Genomic DNA, 22,943 nt, shown 5'->3' with positions numbered 1-22,943 from the left:
CTGTCATGCTGCAGAGAGAGAGGTACAGAACATATTTTTTTCCAGATCCTCCRAGGCCCAACAAGCTCGTATTAGGCATTTTAAGAGCCTGTTGACTCCCTGATTCTCTAGCTGAGTAGATTTTCTCTTACCATCAGAATGACAAAGGCATAAATAGCGCCAAAGTAACTTTTATTCAGAAGGATATAACCAGGGATGGCAGCCAAGGTGGTGGAGGTCATTCTACCACCATTTCTCTGAAGGATCCCAGAGGAAGTGTGGGGCAGAATAGTTCATTCCATCATTATTTTGCCAAAAGGTCTAATTCCTGACAAGCCAATATTGGCCCATTTAGCTCTGATTTCATCAGTTTGTTTACAATGATCTTAACAGTTTGTTGGTGGTAACAGTTCCAGTGAGCCTTCTTGCTTCCCTTTTTTTTTTATTAATATTCACATATTCTCTTTCCCAGTAAAGGAGATTGTAACTGAGGGAGGCCAGAAAGACTCCCTTTCTTACAGGAGTTATGTATGTGGGAAATTKAACTACAAGAAAAGACTACAGATAAGCAGACTAAATAGTGGGAAATTGTTATTGATGACTGAGCACAGATGTGATTTTGCTTTCTTGTCTGAACAGCTTGCAGAATGAACAACATTTCTTAGACAGTTTGGTTCGAAGGAAGATATTGACCTGAAGAGGGGAAAAAAACACGTCAACCCACATGAACACAGTGAGAGCAGGAAAACTGGTTCAATTAAAATAAAATCTAAATTTGTCTATGCTTTTAGACTCATCCCAGCCTGCTCAGCATCCTCAATTTCTGGATATCTTCTCTCCTGTTCTCATTTTTTTTTATTTGAAAATCCTTCAGAAGGGAGAGTCTGCCAGACCTAGCAGAATGTTTGAATGGGAATAAGCGATACTGATATATTTTTAAAAAAAATCTCCAGCCCTTTCAGACAGAGGAACAGGATCAGAAATGTGAAGTGTCTTTTCCAAGTACCAAACTGGGCACAGAACCTAGATTTCTTTCTCTGTATGGTAGTGATCCACTGAAGACAATTTACCAGCAATGGAAAAAGGAGTTATTTTTCACAGATAGATGTGGATCACTGATAAACAAGTTGTGTTCATTACACATCTTCATGTATGGATGGTCTAAATGAAGTCATACAAATGAATCATGACTCATCTTCAACATAAATAAGGGCTGTACTGGTTCCTTGCTTTAAAAACAACTCTTTTCTCATTCCACATGCAACACTGATGCCGCTGTTATGAGAAATTAACATGGGAGATACTAAACAACAGAGATTTTAAAAAATGAGACAGTGAATGGTAAACTGAAAAACCTTTGCAATACATGTGATTTTATGACTGAGGAGTGAATATATATTTACAGTGCTTGAGGATATCCAGGGAAAATAGTCTGACTTGTTAACACCTAATCAGGGGGATTCACATTGGACTGACAAAATAAAAAGGGAGATCTTGTTAAAGTACTGGAAGTTGATGGAGTGTTTTGTTACTGATAGTCTCATTCTCAACAAGACTAAAAGTGTTTGTACAATCTAATTATAGGGGAAACTGGATACGTAATGTTATCATGTCTAGGAACAGAGGACTTGTGATGGGATAGTAGAAGGTTTAAGTGGCTAGGCAGGAAAATGTTGATTAGTAGCACCTATCTGATTTAGAAGTTTTGAACTTTTACATCTCATGGTCACTGCAGCCAAAGCTGCCCCCAACCTTCACATCTCCCACCAGTGCTTCTTTGTTTGCTAGTACAAGGTCCAGCAGCACACCTCTCTTCATTGGCTCCTTCATCACCTGCATCAAAAAGTTATGATCAATGCTCTGCAGGAGCCTCCTGGACTGTTTCTGCCTTGCTGTGYTGTCTTTCCAGCAGATGTCAGGGTGGCTGAAGTCTCACAGAACCAGGGCCTGTGATCTTGAGGCTACTTCCAGCTGTCTGTAGAAGGCCTCATCAACTTCCTCTTCCTGATCAGGTGGCCTGTAGTAGACACCCACAACAGTGTCATCCATGTTRGCCTGCCCATAAATCCTCAACCATAAGCTCTTGATCTATTCATCATCCACCCCTAGGCAGAGCTTGACACATTCCAGTTGCTCTCTCACATACAGAGCACTCCTCCACCTCTCCTTCTTGGCCTGTCTTTCCTAAAAAGCACATATCCATCCATGGCAGCATTCCAGTCATGGGAGCTATCCCACCATGTCTCTGTAATTGCAATGAGCTCTGTAATTGCAATGAGATCATGGCACTGCGATTGCACACAGATCTCCAGTTCCTCCTGTTTATGCGTGCATTGGTGCACAGGTATTTCATAGAGGTAGTTGGGCAGGCAGGTTTCCCAGGAGGRGTACAACAGGATACCACATAGCCATGTCTCATATGCACATCCCTGGCTGCATGCAACCACTGAAGGCATCCTGAGCTGAGCTGTGTTTTGTTGATTACCCTGTCTTTATACCTCCCCCGTCCTTCCTAGTTTAAAGACCTCTTTACCAGGCTGGCCAGCCTGTTGGCAAAGACACATATGCCCCACTTAGTGATGTGGATCCCATCTCTCCCTATCCATTGCTGATCTTCAAATAGGGTCCCATGATCAYAGAAACCATAACCTTGTTGCCAATCAATACCAGCAGTTCAGCCACTTRTTAACTTGGAAAATATGTCTACTCATCCTCTCATCCATCCCTCTCACTGGTAGGATTCAGGAGAAGATCACCTGGGCTACCAGACTCYTGACAACCATCCCTAGATCTCTGAAATCCTGTTTGATCATTTCCAAATTGCTCTTAGYATCATTAGCCTTGRCAGTCTTTTGATGACATCTCATATATGAGACCCTGGCAGGCAGTAAACCTCTCTAGACAAGAGGTCAGGTCAGCAGATAGTTGCTTCTGTCCCTAGCAGCATGGAGTCACCCACAACAATCACTCGCCACTTCTTCCAAGTTTTCCCACAAGGCACAGGGTCTGTCGGCCCAGTTGCTTCCCAACACACAGGACATTGATCAGTTCTCAGCCATCCAGGCAGTTCAAGGACACATGCTGTAGATAATTTGCTCAAAGACAGTATGGGCAGTACAGCCTCCCTGACAGCACTGTGGCCTTCCTCCTGCCCTAGAGCCTTCTGTGCCAYGTGCAGCTGGTTGTCTTGATGTGGAATACGCTGTACAGGAGTGTGTGCTGGTTGGGGTCACAAAGCAGGAAGGAGGTGCAGTGCTGCATTGCCCCTAGTGGGAACCTTCCTTGGTGGGAGATCTGTCACCCATGCTCCCCAGCTGCTGCTTTTGGGGAAGCTCTTCCCTTATCACAAGTTATAGCTGTCCCATGGCCAAGTGGAACAGGTCTCGTACTTTGGGAGAGCAAAAAAATTGAGAGATGCAAGAAAGAACTGCAGATCCAGTTCTAAGCTCAGCAAGGAACTCTGGAGGGGCTCAACGAACCTTCTCCAGGAAAATGTGGCTTGTGCACCAGAGAGCAGGGCTGTCTTCCCAGTCTGCCATTGGTCTCTCCGGGGCTGCATGGTGTGGTTCATACACTTTGTAGAGTTGTCACTATCCTATGAGCATTCATGCAAGAACATGAAGCCAAAGTGAATCCTTTCAATACCTTGATTCAATACTAGATCCAARAAGTCTGCATGACACTCAGATCAGTAGGAGCGAGACCTTAACATCCTCCRCTCCTATTGTGTTTAATAAGCCCCTCAATCAGTTAGCAGCAGTGCTGATAAAGTTATTGTTGACTGACCACGGGAGTTGTGGTTGCTTTTAGATGAGGTCAAGACAATACAGTGATTGATTCACTAGAGGTTGTGGAAATCTTATTTYGTGGTTTTGAATGAAGCTGAAGCTTGTAGCAGTGATCTGTCCCCTGTGGATACATACTGATGYATACATATATCAGTATACATAATTACTTGAAAAACCAGTTACATTGATGGGATGTTTCTTATTTATCACCATTAGCTTTGGCTTGAACACTCTGGGACTGACATTTATGGAAGCTACTGACTGGGCAGGGCCTCCAGAGACTAGGTTTATACAGCTGGTTCTTTCACTTGCCTCCTAATGACTTAAATCATGTCTCCYCATGACTCAGTTTCCCCATCTGTGAAAGAGCTGAATGAGCCTGACCTCCCTTGGAGAATGATTTCATTCTGTGGATGAATATCTAATGATAAAAAGGTGAGAGAATCTGAGTATTCTTACATTGCACTTACAAATGAAGCAAGAAAGCAAAAATACATGCATTGAAAGAAGATGAAAAACATAATCCATTTAAGTAAAATATTTTTGCTCCTGGTGGATAAGCTGAGCTCTCACAAGAACTGGTTTGTTGTTAGCAGGCAATTTTCTCATCAGCAGCTGCAGAGATCAGTAATCTGAGGCTACACAGGACTAAAATCTATATCATCTATAGACACACGAAGAGTGTGTCATTAGCAAACCCATATTAATCAGGGAGTTAGTGTAACAGTGATAGACCCTGCCCTCACTGAACCTAAAATGCAAAACTCCCCTTGACACCCTCTCAGGAGCAGCATGAGATTGTACACAGCAGAAATCAAGCTGGGAGAAGTTTGTTGTCTTATCAAATCAATGGGAATTCTCTTCCCCTCTCTAAAGCCAGTTTTTAGCCCTTTATCCTCAAAGGAATATCAAAGATTTTCCAGTGCATACCTCTAACTTTTAGCAATTGCCCTAAATCAGCTTCCTGAGAGCCACAGTAGCCAGAAATATTCTCATTACGAAAGTTTATAAGCACCTCCTTCATCAGAACACAGTATGAAACTAGTTACCACAGTTTGCAATTATTGCTCCTGGTTAATCATATCACAGAGCTTCTGAACTCAACGGCATATTTAGGAATATATGTTAGGTATTGCCAAGTTATTGTCAATGTACTTATTTGCTTGTCGGGACGTTGGGTTGGAAGGTAGCATGACTGCATGTGACTGCACACTTTTAGTAAGTGAATCACRTGAATCTCACCTGACATTCTGTAAAATTTTCAGTAGCTTCTACAGCTACTGGGATGTGGCACTGGAGAATCTGCAGTCCTGCCACATGGCTGGAAACAAGAAGAAAGAGAAAGGATTAAATAATATTGCTGTTCCCCATAGTCCAGTAACAGGAGTCCTTTGGCATATGAATCTTCCATTAACCACATTTTTGGAAGCACTACGGTGGTCGGGGATGGTTCTGTATTTATTTGATAGATTTACAGCAGGATTTCACTGGCCCTCTGCTCGACGTTTATCTGGCTCTCATTTCCATGTAAGCATTCACAGCAATACCCTTGGGCTCTGACTGCATGAGAACTAAAGCGATGGCTGAACTGACATGGCTAGAATTTGCACATCTTGGTTATGAGATCATGAATAAGTGAAATAGGTGAGATTCGAGGAAATCGTGTTGCTGACCTGCTGGACCAGCTTGGACACCTGAACTGGCAAAACCATCAGAGTGAGTTTCTCTGTGTTGCTGCTATAGCATCGAATCTGGGGTGAATTTTCCCTCACAAATAGAAACGTTAAATGCAGTGGTTTATGTAAATCAGAGAGAACCTGAAATGACCCTTTTGTTATCAGAACAAGCAAAGTTCAGGGAAGGACAACATCTCACTTTAATGGATAGAAAAATGTAAGTGGAAATTGAAAACACGACACAGTAGCAGTAGGTTTGAGGGAGCGCTAGGGGAGGAGGGCACTGGAGGCGCAAGTCACYAAAGCTGACCTCAGACTACGAGAGGAAAGATCATTGTGGATGCCAGTAATAAAAGCAGATGGAGATGTGGCGTAACACTGGCTTCCCATACCCATTGACTAATAAAATGACCGATATCATAATGGTGCTTTTCACCACAAAAATCTGCAGGTGTCTAAAGATGGTAAGCTCATTTTGCAAATGACAAATCTTGAAGAGAAAATCAATTAAGAACCCTACAGCTACCTAGTTCTACTGAACTTAGAGCTACTTGAACCAAACCACAGAAATAAAAGCTGATGTATAATGTGTAACTTACTCCTTATTTTAATCTGCGGATATTTTCTTCTCCATCTATAGCAGTGATAATAGTAGCTTAGTCTTATTTATGGTGGTGTAAATCACTAAGGAGTGAGTAAAAAGGAGATATTCCCAAAGTACATCAGAAAAAATGGTAATTAGATTTAGTCTGTTTGTATTTATTCTTGAAACAAATATACAGTATTGAAAAGATTAGGATTTTTTTGGTATAAGGCTTTACATTACTTTTTTCTCTTAAAAAAGAAAAACAATGCTATTAAAAAATATAGAGTTACGGTTCTCTCTACCCACCATCCACAGATGTRTACCACATGAAACATTAGAAAATTGCCTGATGTTGAGATATAATTACTGATTATATTTGTGTTGGCCATTTTAAGGAATCAGACCCGCAACTTGGATTTGGAGTCATTGAATCAGCCAAATCCAAAGACAAACAAGTTCAGTCTTGTTTGTTTTATGTTTGAAGTGCGGCTTGGAAGTTGCCTCAATAACCTTGCTTATTCATTTGCTTGGTTTCTGCGAGCAGAAATCAGAAATCTCGGGAATTTGTAACATACTTCTTTTATTTTGCAGAGAATACTGCTTCTGCTACTGTAGATCRTTACGTGATTTTATACAGTCTGATGTCATTCAGAATAGGTCAGGGCATCCTGAATTTGTCTATAAACTGACCAGCATTAGACTAGATGAGACCAACATTAATGACCAACAATCACAATAGAGAGATTTGAGACCGGACTTTGGCATCTTTTCATATGTACTTTATGCAAATAAATATCACCTAAGAAAAGGACAACTAGCTTCTACAGAATGATAGTATCCAAGATTTTACTAGAAACAGAAGCTGTGCTTCTAACAACATGGCTAAGTTTTACAGAAAATTGTGAATTCATATGTTAACATTCAGTTATTATGTCCTGGTAGTCAGGCATTTTTTATTGATAACATCTGCAATTGAACACACATCTGTTACCAAAAGACAACTACTTTCATTCAAATTGTCTGTTTACAGGAATTTCATGCTGCGAGTTGCAATGTATTTCACAAGAAMATTGAGCTCTATCTATTGGCAGGAAAAAAGATTTATTCCACTTTACTAAGGGGCTTATCTAAGTAATATAAATATTACTACCCAAACAGACTCTTCCAAAATGACAAGTTCTCCTTCATATCATCTCCCTGTATATTTAAATACTTCATGCATGGCCACACAGTCTTGACAGAGCGAGGTCACTTTCAGTTGATTTTCTCTTCTCTTCCTGCTGGTCTTGTTCTAGGTCAGTCAGCGTTTAGTCTGGCCATCTTCACATGGGAGACAAGAAACTTGTCAGGTTCTGGACCATGTTCACTTCTCAGCTCTCCTCTATTTGCATTTCAGAATATCTGAGTTCCTTTATAGTAATTATGCAGCATTTTAGCGGTATTGGTCACTCTTAATGAAATACTTTTTTACTTGGTTGCCTAAGAATTAATCATCTTTAAATGATCATGCAAGATTCCTCATAAAACACTCATCCRAACGATTTTAGGAAGGGATGAATAGGTGTCAGCAGTGCCTATATTTCTCTATCAACTAGTGACGGAGGATTTAAATGACCATCTTAGACTTTACATCTAGCATTTACATATACAAAGTGAAGAGAGAACTCAAGTGTGGGGAGTATACGCCAAAGCTACTTACGACCTTTTGAAATTTTAATTATTCAAGTAGCATTACGAGAGCTTCACCTGGACATAGATTAAATAGCTATCACTCTTCTTCCAACATATGTGTAAATCTGCAAATATTAGAACTAATAATCTAAGACAAAATGTTAAAAATAGATAAGACAGGATTTTGGTGTTTAAAAAAGTGGTAAGAATTTTTAGAAGTATGTATACTAAGCAGATCTATATTAGCTGCTTAGTAGGTGAGCTACTAGTGTTTAGTGCTTTGAAATTATGTGAAATTATGTGTTGAAAACCTTAAATTTAAGMGAAGTTTATTTTCTACCATTATTATTATTATTATTATTAATGCCAGCCTAAGGTTTCTGGATCCTCAAATATCATCACAAAACAAGATCAGATATCATTGCCTCGTTTTAAATTAGAACTGAAGGACAAGATTCAGATGTCTTGAAATTCTGCCTCAAGTGGGACATTTGCAGAAACAATCATCTACGCCCCAGACTTACATTCAGGCAGCAATTCTCCAGCGCCATCAGACTTCAAAGGACTGAATATTCATTGTGCAACTCTGTGTTGCATGTGCTCAGAAACAACCCAGCCTGCAATGACAGCAACTTATTTTATCCCAGTAAGTGTGCTCTGACCAGGCCTAATAAGTGCTAGCAAGAAAGATAGCACATTTTTGGAGGGAAGTGAGTAGAAGTGCTAATCAGCCCTATCTTACCCAGGTTCCTGAGTTACACTACAGCTTTAACTCTAAAAACTAAGAAATTATAATGGAAGCTTTTTTTGTCTGCTTCCAASCAATGATGCAGAACAGACCTCACAGTGAAAACACCTAAGCAGGTTAGATGTGTGTATATRTCTGTGAGCACATATATATGTTTGCAGGAATTAAAACAATAGATCTAGTCTGTCCCCATCTCCAAGGAAGCGTCAGTTATATCCAATTGCCCCTCAAAGTGCTACCCCAAAATACCTGGAAAGATGGAGATTCCTTTTGCTCCTGGAGAGCCTTTTGCTCATCATGTATATAGAGCTATAGAGAACTGTCTGTAGATAAAGAAAACAATACTTTACTTTTCTTGTTATGACCAAAATTTTGGATTCATAAATGATGACCAGTGACAAGAACAGGCGTAACTTGGACAATAAAAATCTTCACTACGAGAAAAATGTATTTATATATCCCATATATTTAGGACCAAAAAATGAAAATAAAATTAAAAGGGTRGGTGGGAGAGGTATTTGCCACCTTCTAAGAAGATTTTTAAATCAAAGGGGGACATTGTGATTAGATTAAGACCCCAGAATGACAACAACTCAGCTTTCTCTTTGAACTGAGAGAGGTTCCCAGAATGAAGTGGTGTTCAAAGACAATTCTTTTGCATGAATAATATGGGGGAGGGTTTAATTACCACCTCCTCCTCTCATTCTTCACCCTCTTTAGCCAGAAAGCTCAAGTTTCAGCAGTTTTGTTTCTCACTGACACTGTGGCAGACAGGGGGAAGGGTGAAAGGGAAGGAAATACTACAAGTCTGGGAAAAATGGGCAGCAGCCAGTGAGCTGTAGCAAAAAGGACAGCACTGCCTCCTTCATGCATAAACAAGTCTGAAAAAAAAGAAAGCTATCACACTGATGTCCTAGATTTGTGAAAAGATAATGTCATAAAATTTAACTTTTGTTCAAACAAATCTTATAATTCAATGTTCCTCTCACTCAGAGGTGTTCCACCTTAGTTGTATGGGAACCCCTATGTATACTGATCAGAGAAATCCTAAATGACCTGTGTGAGTAACGACCAAATTCAAGTTCCCTTTATATTTGTGTTATCACTTTTTCCCTTTTATTATGTGTTGTTACTGTTATGAGACAGTAACACTGAACAAAGAAAGTGAGAGTCCATTTTGCCAGATGTCGGATCTTTGTAATTACAGTGGTTCTAAAAACTGACTTGAGCTCATGYAATTTTCACAGCTCAGAGAAGAGATTAAAAATTATCTTAGCGAATATTATTAATAGCTTATGATCAGCCTTGTTATCACTTATCTTTGCAGATCTCTCAATATCCCTGCAATAAGAGTGCCCTCTCTGGACAGAAAAGTAAGAAAGATCTTTGCGCACATTGGAGAGAGAGCGACCTGGTTGTATTTCCTTACCCCGATCAGCTCGGAGCTCCTTCTCTAATGCTAGGTGGCTTATCCCCTCTCAACATTCTCTTCCCTCATCATTTGCTGGCTGCGGATCTCTGAAAGACGGTGTCTCCTGACGTATTAACCACATGCATTTCCTGACGTGAACTTTGCCTTGAAAGTGCAGTGAGTCAGTTGGAACCAATTACTGTGCTGTGCAAAGCTCACATTATGCAGTAGTGACTGTAAGGAAGCAGATTCCTACCACGTTGCTCCCTTTCCAGTGGTTTCTGACTAACTCTCCCAGGTGCTGTCGGGACAATAGAGTTAATGGTCCAAGCAGGATGGTTGCGTTTGCTCGCCTCCAACTTTTGCATCTTGTGTGGGTGGTGAAAAAGCAGTGGAGCAAGGAGTCACAGAGTACTTTCCTGGGTCCACCCAATACATACAAGGCAAGGAGGAAAGGCTCCTGGGCTCCCCTAAGTCTGAACTGCCCGGGAGGAGAAGGCTAAAGCCTAAAACAGTCTCAGGAGCTCAGGTTTAGCTCAAATTTCCACAGCCCATCTGCTTCTGTGCTATACATCCACAAGCCCTCCTAAAAAAGCCCTCAGACAGCTACACTTGCTGAGCACAGTCACCCAAAGACCAGCACAGGGATAGCRAAGCTTCGGGCCAGGCACAAAGTGGTGGAGCCTGTCCAGCTCTAGTGAATATTTCCTCAGGTCTGCTGGACCTATTGGAGAACCACCTGAGCCCACCCAGAAGTAGCTCCAAAGGGGGTCATACAGGCAAGAAATGCAGATAGAAAGAAAACTGAAACTTAAGCCTGCCTCAGGACTATTTCTATCCTGTGGATGCAACCCAAGAGCATCCTGTTTACAATGGGGCAAGCCTAAACCTGAATGTACAAGGAGCTATTTGGAGGATTATCTCCCCAACAGGAGAGGGAGGGGGAGGTAGGAGGTTTCTCTGTGTGTAGAGGAAGCAGGGAAGTTGGAAAAAGAAAAACCAAACACTTTTACGTTTTACTTCGGTGAAAGATTGCTCTCTGTTTTGGAGAAAGGACCAAAGATGTGCAAATATAACACACTACCACAAACTTGCTCTGTGCAGCTCCTCACTGTGGGAGGTTTGGTTGTTGATTTGCATTTACCGAAACATTGCCCAGCTGCCATGGAGTTTGATCAGCCAGAAGATGACAGAACAAAYGACACTGGGGGAAATGGAGATTCCCAGTGGCAGACACAAGATAAGGAGTCAGGGTACTTCACGGCCCTGCCCTCCCTGCTGCATCTGCTTCAAGCAGCCCACACAACTGCTAAACCGCTTCGGGGAAGATGACTGACTCCTAGATGAGAGAAGAAGATAAAGAAAGAGACATGGACAGATCATCCAAGATTAATGAGGGAAAAATGAAAGGCCTTGTAAAAAGAAATTTTCATTTTGCCAGAATCATTATTAATCCACTGTAACTCCCTATGACTAAGAGCTGTCAAATTCTTTCACTGGCATTTAAATATTAACATACTCCATTGCACAAGCAATGAGTGGATAAGGTGCTGGGATGTGCAACGGGCACTAACTGCAGTGAACATTGTTCACTGATACATTGGAGGGTTTTCTCAAATGCTGTAAAGTCTTACATCTCTAAATTGTGGCAAGTTGTTTTTTAACCCCCTCTAGCCACCATCTACCATGGTTGACAAGGTTCCAGAAGCACCAGCACGTGGCAAATCCTTTGCAATGTTGGGCCGGCAATGAGCAAMGAGCTAAAACCCCAAGGGAGGCCTCAGAGCGAAAAGTCACTCTGAGGCCTCAGATACTCATGTATGAATCATCATTACTCCTTAGCTCTTGTCTATATCTACAGTCTCCTTTTGAACTTGCAGGTTGTGTGGGGGGGTCTGATTTCTGTGCTACCTCCTGTAGGAAACATCTGATACTGCCTCTTGAACCTTCAAGTTTATTTCAAACTTGCTATGTTTGTCTGAAAGAGGGTTAAGAAGCATGAATCTGTCTGTTGGAAAGTAAATTCTGCCTGTTCATTGAAGTTGGTGGCCCTTGGCTTTCTTCATCTGTAAGACAGGATCTAGAAGCAGCTGAGCAAGCTGGAGGGAGGGAAATGAGAAAAAGGCAACACCGAAAAGAAGGTTTTTCCATTGCTCTAGAAAGAGAAATCAAGCCTCTTAAAGAGGTGAGGTGGCACCTCCCTCTTATGAACTGTGCCTGAGAAAAACATCTGTTCACAGGCGCTATTGAGATATCCCTAGCTAAGGCCTAGACTTGTGCTTGTGCAGGCAAAAGCTCCCTCTGGAATGGTTCTGTGCTTTCTGAGGAAGCAATAAAAATGTTATTGGTCTCTGCAACAACTAGTGTGTGCCTGCTTTTACAAATCACCTCTTTATGCTCACATTCACATCCGTATTTCTTGAATGTAAGAAATACCCCCACTTTCTTCCTTTTTTAAGAGAGAGTTGTAACTAAAGGCTGGAGACAAGTTCCTTATGTAGCGAGTCCCAAGACAGAGCAAATCTCATTACAACAGTGAGCCAAGGGATACCAGATGAGGAATCTAGAGACAAACCACCAGGTATTTTTATGGAGCACCCAGAGAAAGACAGGCTTCATGTTCAAAGGACACTCTACAGATGTGTCTGGAAGGAAAGTGAGGAAATAGCTGCATGCTAGCTGTGACTTCCCCTGGACCAGCAGTACAGAAAACAGAGAAAGTTTTCTTCTGAGGACAGAGAAGTTCTTCCCTAGTCTAGTTCTGCTTTTCCCATGATTTCTCTGCTTCCACTCAGGATGTGTCTCCTTCTATCAAGGAGCACAACTTACACAGATGAATAAAAACCCTGATCTTCAAAGGGCTGCAACACATTGCCACAATGCCACCATAGCATGGCTTAACCTCGTCTGTATAGGCAAGATCAAACAGTATCCTGCAGAGTCAGGATGCTATTGCATTACAACATGAGTCTTCCCTGTGACAGATTTGGCCAAAAGCCAGCAAAATGGGTCTGCTCAGAGTGAATGGACTTGGAATCATAGACAGAACTCAGATTTATGCTACTGCAATTTTTTCAATCTCTGATGTACTACTCACATTAGAAATCAAACCAAGACACTGTCCCCCTCGTAGTTCAGGCTTACTCAGYCATCTGCAAACCAAGGCTATGAACCTTGCATTTCATCACTGCAGCTAAGCATCTTGCAATTTTCTTTCAAAAATGTGGTCATCATAGCTTGTTAATATTAATTAATATCAGTTAATTAATATTAATCTGCAGAGAATGTGGGAAAAATCATTTGAGAACTTCCCTGTGCAATCCTATATCCTACCAATAAATGAAGCTACACTCTTATTCTTCTTTAACTGTCTAAATAATGCTGCTAGCTTGACAGAAAATCACACAGATCTTTTTGGTAGCACTTTGCTGCCAAAATGTTTTCAAAGAAGGAGATTCAGAGTAGCAACYTAAAGTGCCAAATAATACACAAAATACAGAGGTTTTGTGAAGAAATATCTATCTTTCTTCATAAGTTGGTATCCTTGATTTTGGCCCTAAAGTCRTGAATGTATTTATCATTTCTTGCTATATGCAAGATGAATCCATCAGTAACGATAGGTGGGAGGAGAGGAGAGAGCTGCAGTGATGAACCCAATAAGTCCAAGCAGGACTAGCAGAGGAACTAGGGCCTCTCCTAAATGCCTCCCTCATGTCACTGTCACTGGTCTTTGTGACAGACAAAAATCACAACAATTCAGAAAATTTCCATCTCATAAAAATATTCTGACCTAAAACATCTGAAAAAAAGACCAAAGCAAAACTATCCATCCAAGTGGTAAATCTTCAAGGCTTTGTCTTTATTTTGATTTGGAATTTGCTAAATGCTGTGTGTATGTAGGACTGAATACAATTGAGATTATGCTGCTTAACCAGTTACCACAACTCAGATAAGTCACAGCGTATGTTTAGCTCAAACCCAATTGCAAAGAAAAAAAAACACTAAGGCATTTAAGCAAATATACAGTTTAGTGTGGTTTGAGACCACACTGCATTTGACTGGGTAMAAGTCATGGGCTGCAAAATCTTGAGCTGCAGTAACTAAGGTCCCAGCAGTCATATGCCTGATAGATTACTAAATCTGTGTCTACACCAGTAAATAAGCTTGCCCCTGAAGGGCCTTGTTACAGCTTAGGTTCRCATGAGAATTTTCTACCTGCGCAACACACGATGGCCGTGTCCAGACTGTCTGTTGGAAATAYTTCCTGGCCATGATATCCCCTGGATATATCACTGCCTGGGAAAGTGCTGCCTGGCATGTGCCAAAGCTGCACCAAGGAGGATGCTAACCCTTACAAAGTATGCTSCACTGTGGAATCCTGCAGGCTGCTTCTATTAGTTTGGTAAGTTAGGCAGCCTGATAAACTATTAAATGAGCATACTGTAARGGAAAAAAAATCCTTCTTGACCTCAGAGAGTTGAGACCTCTGCAGGTAGTATTAACTGTTGTGGGAGGACATGCAGACAGTGCTCTCTCCAGTAACTATTTCCAGGCTAGAGACTCTTTAAGCATTTCCGCTAGGATCCTGAATTCCTCCTGGATAGTAGGTGAAGGGTGGCACTGTTTGTCCCTGCTCACAGAATAGGGAGTGTTTGCAGAAATCACTGTTCAGAGCACTATGCTAAATAGTGTATTTGCCTGCACAGGCAAGATGCAAGATGCAAACAGTTACTCCAAAAGATTAATAAGATCAGTAAAGTCTAAGACTTTACTTAACCTCTAGAAATATGCACATACTGAAAGCACTAAAGATACTTGAATAGTCAGAGGACTGTTGGCTCCTCCAGCCACAGCAGGGCAAAGTTACCCACTAAACGCACTGAAAGATGCTGCAGGAGGTGTCTCTTTAGCCACATGGTGCCTTTAGGAGCCTGTTTAAAGCAAGAGCCTAGCATCTGAATTATCCTCTATAGGAAGCTGCCTTCTTCCACTGATTACAGAAAGGACTTGGAAAAAGCAACCTCCCTGGGCTGCATTTAGCCTTTATGCACCCTCCCCTCATGCCTTAACRTGCTTTTTCTAGACTGCAGGAGCAGGGGTAAAACGCTTGCCTTTAGACTGCAGTGGAGATAACAGGGTTACTAGGCTATCATCTCTTTCTGATCGAYGAATGTGGAAGTTCAGACTTCTTTTCATTGCATTGTTTCCACATTTGTGTCTGCCCAGAGGATTTCCTCTACCAGTGGCTGGCAGTGGAAAGACTTTCCCTTGCCACAGGCCAGACAATCAATATCGCTTTAGCCTGCAGTGAGCCCCGGCAGGAAGACGTGAACTCTGCACTAGGGCATGCGAGCGTCATCAAATCTCCATTGCTACCCTAGAAGCTCTGATATGTCATCTACCACCGTGACAATATTCAGGGAGTAAGGGCTTAGCTGTCAAGGCCTCAATCTGACAAGAGGCATAAAAGAGCAGTGTCTTTGAAACCCACCCTCGCAGCTAGAACTGAAAGCAGCATTTTCGGTAAAAGATTAGGAAAGTGAGTTGAATCAGCAGGCTCTGCAGTCTGTCATCACTCACTTGTTATCAGCACATAGATTCGAAYGTACATTTGCAAAAGGTCCATGACACAGTTACCCCCTTCTAATCATGGAGGAAAGTAAGAAAATTATTTGGTCTGTGTTTTCCTGCAACCAGGTCTTGCTTCTTTGTGTGCAAGCTGCTGGGGATCATTAGTATCCTCTGATATTTGTTATTTATAAGCAGGCCTGCTCTGTTCAGGTTCATTTCCTGATTCTCAATGCAACATACTGGATGTTTTCACACACTTCAAACACGTTGCATAACACCGGGGAAAAGTCTTTAGCAAATAAGAGTCAGCCTGCCCAAACAATAGCCTCACCAGCCTCTGTAGACACTTACACAACCTCCTATCCACACCATGCACCAAGAAAACCTGTAACACCAGGAGAGCTCCACAGAGTGGCCAGGTCACCTCTCCTGCAGGCCAACAGCATATCCCACACAAGAAAAGATAGGGGCAATCTCAGACCTGGGGAACAGGAGTGGATCTGTACAGTGTCATCATGCAAGGCATCCTGCCAGAGACAAATGAGATGGGTCCGTCTTCAGCTCTGCACTGTCCTTAATGCTGCCTGCAGGTCTCAGTCACATCCTGAARTCATGATGCTCAGTAGCTGCCTGGGAGCTGCACAGCACTGCACGATTAGTAGGTTTACTCCTCATTTGCAACTGCCTTTGATGGTAAATATGTCATTTAACACAGCRCTGCTGCTTTGATGTTGGGCTTCCAGACATAGGAACAAAAGCATGTGCTCTCTAGCTTTTGGTAAATTTTTGTACAACATGGCAGAAAATAGGCCTCTAGAATGTATGAATACTGTCACATCGCAGCTGTACTGGGACACTTCCAGAGTGGTGACCCATCTGGCACTGTGTTGGGCAACGACTACCAAATACCTGAGCTGGCAGTGGTGGGGAAGGGCTGACAGTTTAATAGTACTCATCTTCCCAGCACCAACCCGCAAAGCGAATTATCTTTTGGGGATGTTAGGGAGACACTGTGTAAGGGTATAGSTAAAATGGCAAGTTTGGGTGAACTGGCTGGCTAGTACTAGCAACAGACAAAAAAAGCTGCTTAAAAGTGAGTAAAAAGGGTGCCCTGAGCCCAAACCTAAATTTCATCCAGTCTAGGAAAATCTCACCTACTCATTTTGGTCAGTGAAGATGAAGCGCCTAAATGCCTATGAGGGTCCGTATCCCCATGTCTTGGTTCTCATGTAGCAGCTGAGGAGAGTGGCATTGCCCCAGCTTGCYGCACTGCTGAGAGGAGAAGCACAGCGAGGTGCTCCGACACAGTGCTGACGGAGGCCAGGGCAATGCTCCATGTAGCTACGACCAGCTGCATGACTTGAGCGTCCTGCCTACATGCTGGGCAATTAATAAATGYAATTATCTCCAAGCAGGTTTGGAGGCTTCCAGAAATCATTATGCTGCACCTCTGCTGAGCAGAATAAGGATGTRAAAGAAGACTATTCTGTGTAGTATTTCCATGAACTCCCCATCCTGTGAGCATCTCCTTGCAGGATGAAAGCCCCTATATCCTTTTTGGCTAGGAGTTGGCCCTCTTCAGTTATGGTTATACTCTTCAGACAGGTCCAGACCAGCCATGCCAGGAGTAGTGCTAGCAGTTAAACAGCATGGATGAACAYGTGCCAGTCCCTGAGCTGCCTGGCTCTATTCAGTTTAGTTAACCTGTASAGTCATAGTTTATATATCTTTCAATTGCATGTGCTCATTCTATTCTGTGATGTTATCTATGGCTCCTGCATGGAATACACAGCTGGCTTTTAAAAATAACATCAAGTCATTCTAAATTGGGCTCTCACTACTGTCACCTTAGACTATAGGTATGTGATTAAGTAATTTCTCTTAAATTTGAATCCACAGGAGAAACCTGTAACTGACCTGCTTTTACTTCTCCACGCTGGTTACACAGAAAAACTGATCACTTCAAACCATCCTGGAGGTTGTTTTTGCTGACAATCACAGCCCATTCTAGGCAAGAGTTCTGGACATGTACATTCCTTATTTSTGATCTGCATCTGCCTGCTGTTGATATCTAACCCCTGGTTTTAGTTACGGCTTTCTCTACTATACGAAAGAAAAATTGTTGGAAAGTTTCAATTTTGTAAGAGTGATTTCATTTTAAAGACTAGTGGTCTTTCCAAATCCTGTAAAGCTTCACTTATAAATAACTTTAGATTTAAATGCCCACAATGCTGGTAGCCTCTTAAATGACTTTGTATGTAGTGAAAACAACCACAGCATTTTAGATCTGTCTGCACCCAGTCTTCATGAGCCTCAAACTGCCAATGACATTTATATCAAAATCTGCAAGTGGATTCTCAGCTGCCATAAAACCATAACTTAAGGCATGATTCTGCTTTCACTTACACTCATACGGATTTTTGTAACTCTACCATTTACAGTAGACTCTCCTATACAGGAAAATATATGTGGAACATACCTGACATGTCAGCTCAGTTGTTTGTAGTTTTGGGGAGTTTAAGGATGGAATAAACTACTCAATCACTTAATCTGACATCCTGGTTATGGAAATTCATTCAGTTATTCTTGTATTAGGTCCAATAAACTGCATTAAACTTAAGTATATCTTCCAAAAAAGCATCTAGAGGACTTCAAAATACATGAATCCACCATTCCCCTTCATCATTCAGACAACTGTTTAAGAAAACTTACTATTAAATATGATTGCCTCATTTCTCATTTGAATATATCTGCTTTCAACTTCTAGCCATTGTTCTTTTTTGTCTTTCTCTGTGATATGAAAAAGATCCTTTTATTATCTGGCAGTATCTTGCAGGGAGGACAAAGATGCATTGCAAACAGGTTGCTGCTTCCTTTTCTTTCCAATAAGCTCTGCACTCTCACTGATCTGCAATAAAGGGCTGTATGCAAATCCTTACCTTAGAGAAGTTGTCTGTATTTTCTGGCAGTAATGCTACTGAAGATTCTGTTGAGGGCAGTTCCTGCTGCCTGCAACTGCTGGCTGCTCGTTTCTACCACTAGAAAATCCCCCCCTTCCTATCACCCCAAACAACCAGTCTATACATCCACACAGTAAATGGTTTTCATGCTTGCAGTTATTTTTAACCCGGATCAGTTCACTGAACCCTCCACTAAGTACTATAAACCGTGTGCTGGTCCAAGTGAAGGAGGAGATTGGARTGTGTTCATTTAGAAGGAGAATATAGACATTAAAGGGTGATAGGAAAGTATAGGCAGGAAAAATGCACATGGAACCATCCTTTCTGGATAAAAGCAAGGGCTCAACAGTTGCTAGAGAATTGTTGACATGCCATCAAGTCACCCTTCTTTTGCTCTGTGGTAACTAGTTTATTTAGCCACAGTCAATGTCAAACACCCAACAAAATCTAAATGTATTTTGTCTGACCTTTGTCAGACAAGCTCATCGCCTCCTTAGAAAATGAAGYCAGGTTTGTTCAGTAAGATCATTCTCCTACTGCTGATAGTCATCTACCATTGTGGGAAGTGACAGCCAAGAAGTCCTTCTTCCCACTAACTGTGATTATAAATCCTGATTAGGAATCAGGATTCTTTGATAATGGTAACCATGTCGATGTAATATAATATATAAACATAGATGTGATATACTTTCAACTAAATATACCTACATCTGTTTTCGATAGAACTGTGTGGATTGGCATTAATCATATCCTCCTACTTTAATTCTTTCCTGATAGGCTAACCTAGCTTCAACAACCTACGTTATTCTGCTTGTCGTAAAAGCACGATCACACAACATTAGCTATGGCTGAGAAGGAAGTAGCTGTGGACATGAGAGACTCACCACTCCCATTATGTCATTTTCTAAAACAAAGTTTCAATGTGATTTAAGTGCTGCTATTACTGCCCCTGTAATACAAGAAGGACGCACAGATTTGTGCTTCACTGGACTCTCTCTCTTGATCCCTGTTCAAACCTAAAGAAGACGGGATTAAGTCAATGAGACGCTGTATATTTCCAGAGTAATATATAGGCATCTGTCAAGGAGGTGTGCAGCCCTCAAATTTAAACCATTAAAAATGGAATACAGAACAAAGAAATAACAGTTCAAAAGAAAKGTAGTTATGAACATGCTCCTCCCCCAAATAAACTTCATTTCAGAAGCAATCCTAGACCTCCAAGGCCCCTGTGCAGGACACGTGTTCCCGAGTGAAAACAAGGCAAGCAAGTACCCAGAGGGAAGCGAAGTGAAGCTGGCAGCACCAGCTGTCTGAAAGACAGCTTTGTGGCGTAGCCATGTTCAAGCACGGATTTGGGCCATATGTGTTACAGTCTAATCCTCTCTTGACTCTGGCAGCACCAGAGAGAAAGTCTGATATTAGGAAATGCTTTACCACTTACACAGATGCAGAGAACTTGGTTACAGCACCATGAACCTGTGTGATGTTGGTAGAGCTTGATGGAAGCTCTTTACCTGGCTAAATGACAAATGTTAATCATGGTATAAGCCTGGTTTATTGAAGACTTTTCTACCATAGACATTTTTGGGTGGTAGCTTGTGTGGACAGGCTTTTGGGTAGCCCTCTTGATACCCTCCTGCCTTCTGGCCCTGCTTGGAGCAGATACCACAAGTTTCCCCTTGCCGGATGAGACACTTTGATCATTTTGGGGGTAGATGGGCCATGGGGACAATGCTGCCTAGAGGGGAAAACCTGAAAGTGGTACCCTGCTAGAYTTTATGCTTGCTGTGCTTTGCTATACTTTCAAGGACATTTTAAACCATCATAAACTAGACGGCTGCCAAAATCAGCTGTTCCACATTCCCCCTGCCCGAGTTACTTGTTCTTACTCTTTTGCTCCTTGAATGGCTACTTTTAAGCTACGTTAGGCTTCCTGACACAAGGAAAGGAACTGTGCAGAGGTAGAAATGAGGAGCCTGATGCAGGAGGAGGGCAAGATAGCTGCTTTTCCTGGCACAGCCAGGTTAAAACAGTCGTGAAACGCTGGCCTAAACCAGAGGCAGATTTGTTATTTGATTTCTCAGATTTCTCAAAGAGCTCCACTTTTATGTGCATCCTAAAGCTACATTTGCAGTTCCCCCACCACACACCTCCTTTCCACACCGGGAGCCACCCTTCCTCTCACAGCAACCGAGCACACTCGAAAATCTGACCACTTCCCCACGGTACTCAAACGGTTCTCTGTCTAGGTAACTACCGGCTTTAAACCATTTTATCGACATGACAAGCGCACAGGAGCACGGAGCGTTTTTTCCCACACCAGAAAGCAACAGCCGGGYGACAGCTCAGCGAGGACTCACGGCTGCATTTCACAACCGCGCTCAGACGTGGTCCCGCTCGGCAGCTCGATGCCTCCAAGCAGCCACCTCGGCGGGCCTGGAGGAAATAGAGAGGGGGAAATACAAGTTCAAATGGCCCCTGGGCTCAGGAGGGCCCTGCAAGAGGCCAGGCTGGACGCAAGCACGAAGAGGCTGTGCTCACCCACACGCACCAGCGCCGCTTCGGCCGAGTCTTGGCAGCTCTTGGGTGTTCGCAGGACCCATCTTGCTCCGCTTACTTCAACAGTGCCACCTAGTGCCCCYTTTTAATCATTTCAAGCAGAAACGGGAAAAGTGGGGAGAGCCACATTTGAGGTGGAAAAGAGTTAAAARGGGAACGAGCCCATCCGTAAGATTTAAAGGTACTGACGCCCCCCGCAAGCCGCCGTGGGTGTGATGTCAAGTCCAGGTGCCCCTGCCTGTCCCGAGGTAACTTTTAATCGCCGAAACAGAACGGAGTGAGAATTTCTGGAGCAAAACTGGAAAGTAAATTTCCAGTTCTTAAATCATCTAATGTGTTTCCGGGCTTGTTTTAAAGCAACTAACATAGGTATTAACGCCAGTGGGTGCTTGCTTGGGTATTTACTGCAGAAAATGTTTCCAAAAGTGAATGGCAAAGGTAGGATTGGAAACTGCAAAGTTCATCCATTCATAGAGGCAATTCCCTTATTAATAAAAACCAGCAGCAGCAAAAGCTGTCCCAGCTGAATAGTGGCTGTGGGAGGGACAAGTCCCATAGCCCAAGCCTGCAGATGCAGGGAGTGGGGAGACGGGAAAGTGGGGTTTTTCCCCTAGTCGAGGGACACGAAGAGGAAATCATGTGGTGGCAACATATGTGTATTGCATTTCTTTGCAAAATTTGCAGCTTAGCTAATTGAATTCATGCCGATGAATTGGTCCTTGGCTGAGCTCATTTCAATGGGCAGGGTTTTTTTCCTTTTTTTTTTTCCCTCCTTACAGGAGTTCCCTCCCCTCCTTCTTCCCATCCTCCGCCTATTAAAACAACTCAAGTCTCACTTGTTAAAGACCCCATAACGTGGAGGAGGCAGAAAAGCAGCAGCAGCAGCAGGAAAGGAAAAGACGTCTGGAAAATATTACCCGTTTGCTGCTGCTGCTGCTGAGAAACCTCATTGAAACAGTTACTCGGTCAGCAAGGCATCACCAAAGAGACTTTATCTGATGCTGTACATCTCAAACTTTCAGACGCTGCCTTGCAACTTCTCCAGGCTCCTGGCTAGTCGGGTTTGAAATAAGATCTTCAGCTTCAACCACGAGAAACTAACACATAATTTATTACTTCTAACTTTTTTATTATTGTTATTATTATTTGAAAAAAAAAAGCCTCTACAACTTCGAGCTAGAAATTGAAGCAGTGAGAGCAAAATAAATTGTAATAGGGAAAACACGTGGAGAAAAAATGAGTAGGACTGAATTGCTTTAATTTTTTATTTTATTTTTTTAAATTTTTTATTTCTGAGCGTCTCAATAAGTCTCTGAAAAGTGTGATTTGATCTTTTACCTCAAACTTGGAAACTGTTCAGCGGGAGCAACGGTACGTGAGACCACACAGCTGGCTGAAGCCCCTCTATGACCAAAGGACAGAAGGACAAACAAGGTGGGTGTTTTACGATTAAATTTCTGTCACCTCAAAAGCAGAAGACCCTCTCCTCGCATCCCCACTGTTCAAGGGAGGAAACTTGAAAAAGATCCCCAAAATAAGAGTGGGGTTAGAAGGGGAGGCTCTTGCCTTCTCTGCCCTACACCTATTTCAGCAATAAATGGGGCTGCAGGGAGCATGAATGAGATTTTCAGCTGCAACCTCCCCCCCCCCCCCTTCTATGCAGTCTGCTTAGCATGTTGCTGATCCCTACAATCGCAGAAATATATTTAAAAAGAATAAAGGAAAGGGGGGCAGCAGGTTAGGAAGCCATTTCCCCACCCCCGGGGCGAGGTGAGCCCGGCTCCCGGCCCAGCTTGGTTTCTCCCTCACCGCCCCGGCCTGGCGCCCGGACTCGGCGGGGCCGTGACAGGCGCAGGGGCGCGAGGGGGCTGCCGGCGGCCAAGGGAGGGGGCAGCCGGGGCGCCGCGGGTTCGAGCCCCGCCTCGGGGGAGGTGCAGAGAGGAGAAGCCTCGGCGGGGCGGGAGGTGGACGAGGCGGAGAGGAGGGGGCGGCCC

The 22,943-nt window shown here is 42.7% G+C and overlaps 1 protein-coding gene across 1 annotated transcript in view; it reads left to right on the top strand.

Moving 5' to 3' along the window:
* Positions 1–21,772: 21,772 nt before the first annotated feature.
* HAS2 (hyaluronan synthase 2) overlaps positions 21,773–22,943 on the top strand; it is a 20,220-nt gene continuing 19,049 nt past the window's right edge. The window contains exon 1 of the mRNA XM_085313792.1: positions 21,773–22,383. The gene's annotated coding sequence lies outside the window, so the exon portion shown is untranslated. The remainder of the gene's footprint in view (positions 22,384–22,943) is intronic.

Source organism: Rhea americana, unplaced genomic scaffold, assembly GCF_003343005.1.
Source record: "Rhea americana isolate MKP2758 unplaced genomic scaffold, rheAme1 scaffold_0, whole genome shotgun sequence".
Classification (NCBI taxonomy): domain Eukaryota; kingdom Metazoa; phylum Chordata; class Aves; order Rheiformes; family Rheidae; genus Rhea; species Rhea americana.
The sequence above is the reverse complement of the archived record's forward strand: the minus strand, read 5'-3'. Positions and strand labels throughout refer to the sequence as shown.